The sequence below is a fragment of the Thalassophryne amazonica genome, unplaced genomic scaffold (assembly GCF_902500255.1).
Source record: "Thalassophryne amazonica unplaced genomic scaffold, fThaAma1.1, whole genome shotgun sequence".
In the NCBI taxonomy this organism is placed as follows: Eukaryota; Metazoa; Chordata; class Actinopteri; order Batrachoidiformes; family Batrachoididae; genus Thalassophryne; species Thalassophryne amazonica.
In genome coordinates this window covers 512,720-523,076 of record NW_022986241.1, presented here as the reverse complement: position 1 = coordinate 523,076, position 10,357 = coordinate 512,720, and positions in this window count along the sequence as shown.

Sequence of the window (10,357 nt, the reverse complement as noted above, 5' to 3'; positions counted from 1 at the left end):
CAGGATTGGTGACAAGGCGCAGCCCTGGTGGAGGCCAAACCCCCACCGGAAACGAGTTAGACTTATTGCTGAACACTCGAACACAGCTCTCACTTTGTAAGTACAGAGATTGGATGGTCCTAAGAAGGGGCCCCCCCACTCCATACTCCCACATTATCTCCTGTGTACCCGATCATATGCCTTCTTCAAGTCCACAAAACACATGTAGACTGGATGGTTGTACTCCAAGGCCCCTTACCAGGATCCTTGTGAGAGTGAAGAACTGGTTGGTTGTTTCACAACCAGGACAGAACCCGCATTGTTCCTCTTCAGAGGTTCAACTATTGACCAAACTCTCCTTTCCTGCACCCCGGAGTAGACTTTAACAGGGGGCTGAGTATGTGATGCCCCTATAGTTGGCACACACACACTCTGGTGCAAACAGCAACATTACAAAACATTAAATTATTTGACTTATATATTTTGAATGAGTTGTAATGTCACTATAGATGTGTTCATGTCATACGAGGTCTGTTAGAAAAGTATCAGACCTTTTTATTTTTTGCAAAAACCTGATGGATTTGACTCACGTGTGCTTGCATGAGCCAACCTTGAACCTTCATGCGCATGCGTGAATTTTTTCACGCCTGTCAACTGTGTCATTTGGTGGTAAGCAGCCTTTGTGTGAGGACATGTGTTGTGCTCTCATCGGATTTTCATTGCAAGGAAAAAGACGGAACGACTGGAGCAGCACGACTGCATCAAATTTTGCCAGAAACTGGGCGACAGCCAGGTGGAAACCATTCAGATTATTCAGTCGGCTTTCGGTGGCTTTTCAGTCGTGTGACTATCCGAGAAATTGTGAAAGAGGTGGGCATCATTTTTTGGAGTCCAGCATGTCCTGTGAGACTTCAACACGGAGGTGCTTTTGCTCCGCTGTCAGCAGCGGCATGAATTTCATCGCCACTCTTTTTATGGCCAAATCTTCACAATGGAATGTGCCAAAAAAGTGCTGATGTCCACCGCTTCTGCAGTTTCTTGGATAGTCGCACGGCGATCCCGCATCATCACAGCGTTCACTTTGGAAATGATCTGGTCATTTCAGCATGTTGATGGAAGACTGGAGCGCGGCGCGCTCTCCACCGTTGTGTGGTCGTCTTTAAACCGGTTGTACTGCTCCTTAATCTGTGTGATGCCCAGAGGATCGTCAGCGAAAGCCGTCTGAATCTTCCGAATGGTTTGGACCTGGCTGTCGCCCAGTTTCTGGCAAAATTTGATGCGGCGCTGCTCCAGTCGTTCCGACATTTTCCTTGCAATGAAAATCCGCCGAGAGCACAACATGTCCTCATACAAAGGCTGCTTACCAGCAAATGAGGCACTCGACAGGCGTGAAAAAGTTCACGCATGCTCACGAAGGTTCAAGGTTGGCTCATGCAAGCACACGTGATTCAAAGCCATCAGGTTTTTGCAAAAAATAAAACGGTCGGATACTTTTCAAACAGAACTCGTATTTGAATTCTGACATCTTGTTTGAATGTTGCTTAAGTAATAATAATAATCCATCCATCTTCTGTACCCGCTTACTCCAATTAAGGGTCACGGGGGGCCGAAGACCATTCCAGCCCCCCTCCGTTTCATCAAAACCCAAGCAACAGTAATTCTGTACCATCTGTAGACATCCTACACTATTTTATAGCAATCCACAAAGTAAAACACTGCAATAGTCAGTTGTGGAAGACAAGGACGTGAATTACAATTTGTGGAATTTAAAAAAAATGCTGATGTTCAGTTCCACTTTATCAGTTCCCTCAGTGCAATAACTTACTGTCATCAGGTCAAACTCACCACTGATACTTTATTTTAGTGAGTGTTGTTCGAACATTTATTGTTAAATTAATTGTATTGTTTCTGTACAGACATGCAGCCGTTGTTGGTGATTAAAGAAGAAACTCTCCCTGAACACCAGGAATGGAATCTGAGTGTTGACCAGGAGGACATTAAAGAAGAAGAGAAGCTGTGGATAAGTCAGCAGGGAGAGCAGCTTCAGCAGCTGGAGGAGGCAGATCTCACCAAGTTTGGTTTCACTGCCGTCCCTGTGAAGAGTGAAAATGATGATGAAAAACCAGAGTCATCACAGCTTCATCAAAGCCGAAGTGATGAGAGCACAGAGGCTGAGCCTGTAGCCAGCAGCTCATCTGTACACAGAACACTGACAGCAGAAGCTGATGGAGAGGACGATGGAGGACCACAACCAGCCAGCAACTCAGGTCCAAACAGTCATTTACAACCAGATACCAGTGGCAGGAGTTCAGACAGTTCTGGAACTGAGACTGATGACAGTGATGACTGGAAACAGACCAGAGAACTTCAGTCAAGTTTTAACTGTCGAAAAAATGCCAACATTATTCGTTCAGGCAACACTGATGAGAAACAGTTTAAAGGCTCTAAATATGAAAAAGCATCTGGTCACATGAACAACTCAGAGCAACAAAAGGAGAGGCAAGCAAGAAGAAAACCATTTAGCTGTTCTGATCAGAGTAAAAGACAGAAACAGAAGGGCACTCTAAACAAAGACATTGGAATTCAGACAGGACAAAAAGCATTTGTCTGTTCTGAGTGCGGTAAAAGGTTTGGACGAAAAAGCACCCTGAACAGACACATGATAATTCATACAGGGCAAAAAGCATTTGTCTGTTCTGAGTGCGGTAAAAGGTTTGGACAAAAGAGCAAACTGAAAACACACATGATAATTCATACAGGGCAAAAAGCATTTGTCTGTTCTGAGTGCGGTAAAAGGTTTGGACGAAAGGACACCCTGAAAACACACATGATAATTCATACAGGACAAAAAACCAAAAGACAAAAAGCGTTTGTCTGTTCTGAGTGTGGACAAAGATTTGGACAAAAAGGCCACCTGAAAACACACATTTTGGCTGAAAAGACTGACAGCATTACACCAACATTATGCTGTGGCTTTCACAAAAATATTGAACGGAGAAGAGGACACACCAGACTGGCTAACGACAGGGAACACAAGCCTAATTCCAAAGACCAAGGAAACACAGCTTCCCAACAAGTACAGACCCATCTGCTGCCTAACAACAACATACAAATGGCTGACAGGAATCATAGCTGATGCCATTTATGAACATCTTGACAATGGTGGCTACCTGGAAAATGAACAGAAAGGATGTTCCAAAAGAAGATTAGGAGCTAAAGACCAGTTACTGACAGACAAAGCTATCCTGGAGGACTGCAAAACAAGGCAGAGGAACCTCAGCATGGCTTGGATTGATTACAAAAAGGCATTTGACAGTGTACCACACTCCTGGATCTTGAGGTGCTTAGAACTATACAACATCAATGAGAAAATAAGAACCTTCCTGAAAGCACAAATGAACAATTGGAACACCACCATCACCCTCAATCACACAGAGGGACAAATAATCCCAGACGTACGAGTTCAGAGAGGGATACTTCAAGGAGACAGCCTTTCACCTCTCTTATTCTGCTTAATCATGGACCCGCTCAGCAAGATCCTGAAGGAGCAAGACATTGGATATGACTTAAGTAAAGACAAAGGAAAGGAAAACCAAAAACTTGTGAACCATCTGTTGTTCATGGATGATTTGAAAATCTATGCCAACACAAAAAACGGACTCACTTAACTCGTGGAAACTGCCCATAAGTTCTCAAAAGACATTGGCATGGAATTTGGACTGGATAAATGCTCAAAATGCACAATGACAAAAGGAAAAAAGACAAAAACCGAAAACATACAATTGGATGAAGGGAGCTACATTGCAGACCTGGCTGCAGACTCCACATACAAATACTTGGGAATTGAACAAAGTAATTCAATTGAACACAAGAAAATGAGAACAAAAACAACAAAAGAATACCTAAACCGCTTAAAAAAGATCTGCAAAACACAACTGACACCAAAAAATAAAATCACAGCCATAAACCAGTTTGCAATACCAGTGGTGACCTATGGATTTGGCATAGTGAACTGGCCACAATACGAACTTAACAAATTGGACACAAAAACCAGAAAAATGCTCACCCTCCACAAAATCACATACAGAAATCAGTGCATGGACAGAATATACCTACCTCGCAGAGAAGGAGGTATGGGTCTTACTGAAATCAACCAGGCCTACAGAGCATCGATAATAAGTATTGGCCAGTACTTAAAGAGCTCTGAAGAAGAAATCATAAAAACGGTCACACAACACCACGAGGCCATAAGTGAACGGACCTCAATCACTAAACTGGCAAAAAACTTTGGCGGAGAACTTCTACAAGAGAGAAAAAGCAACAGTCTCACGCCTGCAACAAAACTTGCAAGACAGACCAGAGAACAATACTGCAAAAAAGAAGGAAAACATCGAGTGGAAAGATGGAAACAACACAAAAGAGCCGGACGTTTCCAAGAAGAACTCGAAAAGGAATACATCGACAAAGTTGGATCAATGCAGTGGCTAAAAAATGGAAAACTTGGTTTTGATGGAGAAAGAATTCTGATTGGAGCACAAGATCAGGGACTTCTAACTAATGGCTTCAAAAAAATGGCAGGGATCTCACAAAATGATAAATGCCGATTCTGTCATACAGCTGTTGAGAGTGTAAACCATCTAACATCAGCATGCCAGATCCTCATGGCAGATGGGCATTATACATCCAGACATAAGATCTGTCAATATCTCCACTGGAAGATCTGCAAGGAACTGGAGTTGGAAGTCAAAGAACATGTCTGGGAGCACGAGCCAACACCAGTCTCATCCAATGGAAAAATAACGATCTTCTATGACAAAGAGATCCCAGCAGGAAGACACATAGAAGGAGGTGCAATCAAACCTGATATTGTCATCTGGAACAAGCAAGAGAAAACAGCCAAAATCATTGATGTGACAGTCCCCAATGATTACGGCCTGAATCGAGCTGAAAGGGGAAAGATCTCAAAATACCAAGACCTGAAAAATGACCTAAGAACAACATGGTCATTGAAAGACATTGATATCATTCCAGTTGTGGTAGGAGCAACAGGCCTGATGAAAAAGAACCTGAAGAAATACCTTGAGGCAATCCCCGGTCACCCAAGTGCACATGAGGTGCAGTTGTCTGCGATTAAGGGAACGATCACCATCTTGAAGAGAGCCCTCGGATACAATGCCAGATCTGGTTTAGATAACTATAGAACCTAGGATGCAACTTTAGACCCCAGGTTTGGGGCCCATTGCATTCTACTAAAAAGACATCAAAGATAAATGAAAAAAACAAAAGACAAAAAGCATTTGTCTGTTCTGAGTGTGGTCAAAGGTTTGGACTAAAGAGCAACCTGAAAACACACATGATAATTCATACCAGACACACCATTTAGCTGTTCTGATCAGAGTAAAAGAAACAGAAGGGTCCTCTGAACAATCACATGATAATTCATTGTCATTCAATTCCCCCCCAAAAATGAGCCATTCACCAGCTCATCTACAAAACAATATTCAGGTGCACCCAGATGCAGAACAGCAGGAACTACAAGAGGAACTGGCAAATAAGACTGAACAAACAAGAAAAAATGGACATGAAAGAGTGTCCAAAACTGACTAAATTAAAGGAGGATAAAAAATTCAAAACTAGCCTGGACAAAGTTAACCTGAGACTGACTAAACTGATCCCAGAAGGAACCACATTGACAGATTTAAACTGTGTAAATTATGGAGCGGCATGGTACATACAAAGTAAATTAGCCCCACAAGATTTGGAGAGAAAAGGAACCATAATTATGAAAAGTAATACTGTGCCACAATGGAAAAAGAAATTACAACAAAAAGTCAGCCGCCTAAGAGCAGAGATCTCCCAAATGGCCACATTTTTGGGAGGTTAAAACCATAAAAGGAATCTCCTTAAAGTAAATTGCATTAAAAGAAAATACAATGTTGAAGATAAACAGCTGGGTGGGAGGCTGAACATCAAGCCTTAGTGAAAGATTTTGTGGCACAGATTAGGAACAAAGACAAGAAAATACAAGTAAAACAGATAAACAAGCAATGTGCAAAAAAAAAAAAGCCCAGACTAGTGTACAGGAAGTTAGCAAATGACAATAGAAGTACAACAACCACCTGAGAGAAGAAATCGAAAAATTCTGGAGACCACTCTTTGAAAACCCAAAAACAACACCAAGAGGCTGAGTGGATTGAAAAAATAAAAGAGAAAAACAAAGACAAACAACAAATGCCAGCAATTGTAATCAATGAAGAGGAGATCAGAAAGAAAATGAGTGAATACAGTAACTTCAAGGCACCTGGCATCAACAAAATTCCAAATTTTTGGCTGAACAGACTGACAGCATTACACCAACATTATGCCGTGACCTTCACAAAAATATTGAACGGAGAAGAGGACACACCAGACTGGATAATGACAGGGAACACAAGCCTACTACCAAAGACCAAGGAAACAGCTTCCCAACAAGTACAGACCCATCTGCTGCCTAACAACAACGTACAAATGACTGACAGAAATCATAACTGATGACATTTATGAACATCTGGACACTGGTGGCTACCTGGAAAATGAACAGAAAGGTTGTTCCAGAAGATTAGGAGCTAAAGACCAGTTACTGACAGACAAATCTATCCTGGAGGACTGCAAAAAAGGAGGAGGAACCTCAGCATGGCTTGGATTGATTACAAAAAGGCATTTGACAGTGTACCACACTCCTGGATCATGAGGTGCTTAGAACTCTACAACATCAATGAGGAAATAAGATCTTTCCTGAGAGCACAAATGAACAAGTGGAACACCACCATCACCCTCAATCACACAGAGGGACAAATAACAATCCCAGACATACGAGTTCAGAGAGGAATATTTCAGGGAGACAGACTCTCACCACTTTTATTCTGTTTAATCATAAACCCACTCAGCAAGATCCTGAAGGAGCAAGACATCAGGTAGGACTTAAGTAGAGACAGAGGAAGGAAAAATCAAAAACTTGTGAACCATCTGCTGTTCATGGATGATTTGAAAATCTCTGCCAACACAAAAAAGGACTCAGCTCGTAGAAACTGTCTGGACTGGATAAATACTCAAAATGCACAATGACAAAAGGTAAAAAGATAAAAAACAGAAAACATACAGTTGGATGAAGGGAGCTACATTGAAGATACATTGGGATACTTTCTGTTTTTAGCATGACATCTTTGCGCGCACAGTTAATATCTGCGCGTGTGAAATAATATAATACACCTGAACGCTTTTTTTTTTTTAAACATGAGTGGTTTTGGCACCGATCTGACTCCATATCTGTTTCTGAGTGTAATCATGTCTTAATGTTGGAATTGTAAGTTTTTAGGAAAATATGGACTTTTTAGGGTGAAAACTGAAATTCACCCAAATTTTTTCCTTCACTTCTTGATGGATTTTGATTATTTTTCTTTGTTTCATCTAAACACTGATTTACAATCCTTCCTCTCATAATATTGAACTTTTGAATTGTTTTGAAAATTGTAGAAATTTATGGTGAAAATAGTGAAATTCACCAAAACACTTTTTTTCCTCTTTCAGTTTCTGATATATTTTAATTCTGGTGGTTTTGTTTGTTTCTTCTAAACACTGTTCATAATTCATCCTTGTGGATATATGAAATAATACATTTTAGTAAAAAATGGATTTCATTAAGGTGAAATTCATGCAAAAGTTTTCATTTTGATTCATATTAGGTTGATTTATTTAAACACTGTTCTCAGTTCTTCACAAAATTATGATTTTTGTGGAAAACAAATATTGTGTGTTTGGAAAATAATAAAATTCACCAAACTGGTGAATTTGGTTTTGTTTGAAGTTCTGTTCTTCCCTGTTGAATTTTAAATGCCAACTTTTGGTCATGAAAAACCATGAAATTCACCCACAGTTGTACAAATTCCCAAATTGTATGAGAGAGAAAAATCACCACAAGATGGTATTCAAGGAATTTTAAACAGTCATTGCATTTTTGGAGGAGAATCTCAACTTCCAGCAAAAATATTTCCAGTAAATTTCTGTCCTCTGATCCAGTCGACACACTGCTGTCAACATGTGAGCTCTGGTTATTAACTAGAACCGGTTCAGGATGTCTGCTGCTGTACCTGTAAGGTCAGAGGTCAAACCACCAGCAGGTGATGGACTGAAGGTCGTGTCCAAAGTGATTGTTTCAAGAAGATTTTGTAGATTTTCCTGCAGAGAAACTGAATTAAAGGAAACAGTCTGAAAACAGAGCGACCGCTGTGTCGTCGGTAAAACAACTGAGTCATCATGAGGTCAAGTTGTTTGTCGGCTTTGTGAGACAGTCGGCAGCAAAATCAGGGATGAGATCAAAGTGTGCGCTTAAAGAGTCCAGAGACGCCACTCGAGTGACCTTCAGTCCTCATCTCAGTCTCAGTTCAGACTGGTGAAAACCGGTTTGAATCAGAGCCAAACTCAGCCACGTGTGAATGTTACTGAACTCCAAAATCAAACACTTTGTGTTCACTCAGAGTCACAGTCTGAGTTTGACAAATTCAGTCTGACAGCAGCTGGAAAGAAACTTCTGGACTCCAGAAAAACATCTGGATTCAGCAGATAAATTCCACTGATCCTAAAACCTGCCTGGATCAGGGATGAGAATTTTCCACGGATCTGTGGATTTCAGAGTTTTTCTGGGTTATTTCTGAAATCAGTGTAAATCCGTAAAGAAAATGTTTGGGTGTTGGTGCAGCGCGGGTCATCAGTGCCAGTTAAATCTTTCCTCATATACTTGTGGACCAGAATGGCGCTGCTGAAACTCCAAACTAAAACGCTCAATGTCATTGGTTACTTTTTCTACAACAGCGAACTTTCATCCAATCAGAATCTCTGTAATATCTAAAGTCACTGAAAGAACCCAGATGTGGACATTTTGAGTTTCTGCAAGTTTGTTTTGTTGAGCTGCATCTGCATCATAACATGATCAAAATTACAGAGAGAGGACGAAGACCACGTTAAAGACATCGATAGTGGTGTAAAAAAAAAAGAGTTTATGTGGACATGAACAGGACAAAAGTAAGACTCATATGGAGTTAAATTTGTCTCAATACTTGAGGTTGAGGTTGATTTACAAATATCTCTTGATTTGTACACGTGCTTTGTGATCCACAAACACAAAAGCATTTGCAAAACTGAAAATTCTGTTTGTGAAGTGTGATTCAGCATTTGTAGATCACCAATTACACACATTCATCATGTTGCTCACTTACGCGGTATTGAGATATTCTCAGCGCAAAACTTCAGTTGAGATCCACAAATATGTAAGTTGCTATTTACATTTCCATCCAGTAGATGGTCGTGTTGTTCTATACATTTTGACTGGCAGGGGGCGGTGCAGCTAAACACCAACAGGAGAACACAATTTTCAGTTTTGCAAATGCTTTTATGTTTGTGGATCACAAAACACGTGTACAAATTGAGGAATATTTATAAATCACCCTCTCGTCCATGAGCCAAGCAGGTTTTCGGTACCACTTAAGGTGAATAAACAAGACTTTGAATCCAGCCTCAGTGTATCATGGCCTACACAACAATCTATGATAGCCATCCCATGGTAGTAGCTGTAGCCAGGTTGGGGTCAGTGAAGATTTACACAGAGGTCAAACTTTAAAAATGCTCCAATAATGTTGAAAACTATATCACATTACTTGTCTGATCATATCAATTTCAAAAAGGTACAGTTTGGACTATCTGTGATGGAATGTTTTGGAGTTATGGGGTAAAAACAGCAAAAATTGTGACAAAGGTCAGTTTCAGTTTGTACAGGGGTCAAAAGTTAAAGTTGCTCCAATTTCAGTACAAAATGATGCAAATTACTGCTTTCAATAAAAGGATTAATAAATGGAATAGTTTTGACTGTGCTGAATGTTTGGTCTCGAAGGTAAAGGATTCTATGACATGTGACATATATTGCCCTGTAACATGACAACTACACATGACAGATGGTGCAAACTATTCCTTATTAGAACCCTATTGACCAAAACAATAATTTGCATATTTTTTTTACTGAATTTTAGCAACTTTAACTTTTGACCCCTATACAAACAAATTGACCTTTGTCACCATTTTTGCTGTTTTTACCCCATAATTCCAGACATTCCATCTCAGATAGTGCAAACTATACCTTTTTGGAATTGTTATGTAATGACAAGTAATGTGATATAGTTTTCAGCATGATTGAAGCATTTTTAAAGTTTGACTTCTGTGTAATTCTTCATTGACCCCTACTAATGCTGTTTCTGTACTATGATGAATTCTAAAACCTGACTGAAACTCTTCAAATAGACCATTCCTCTGCAGATGATTAGTTAGCTGTTTAACAACTACCCTTTCAAGA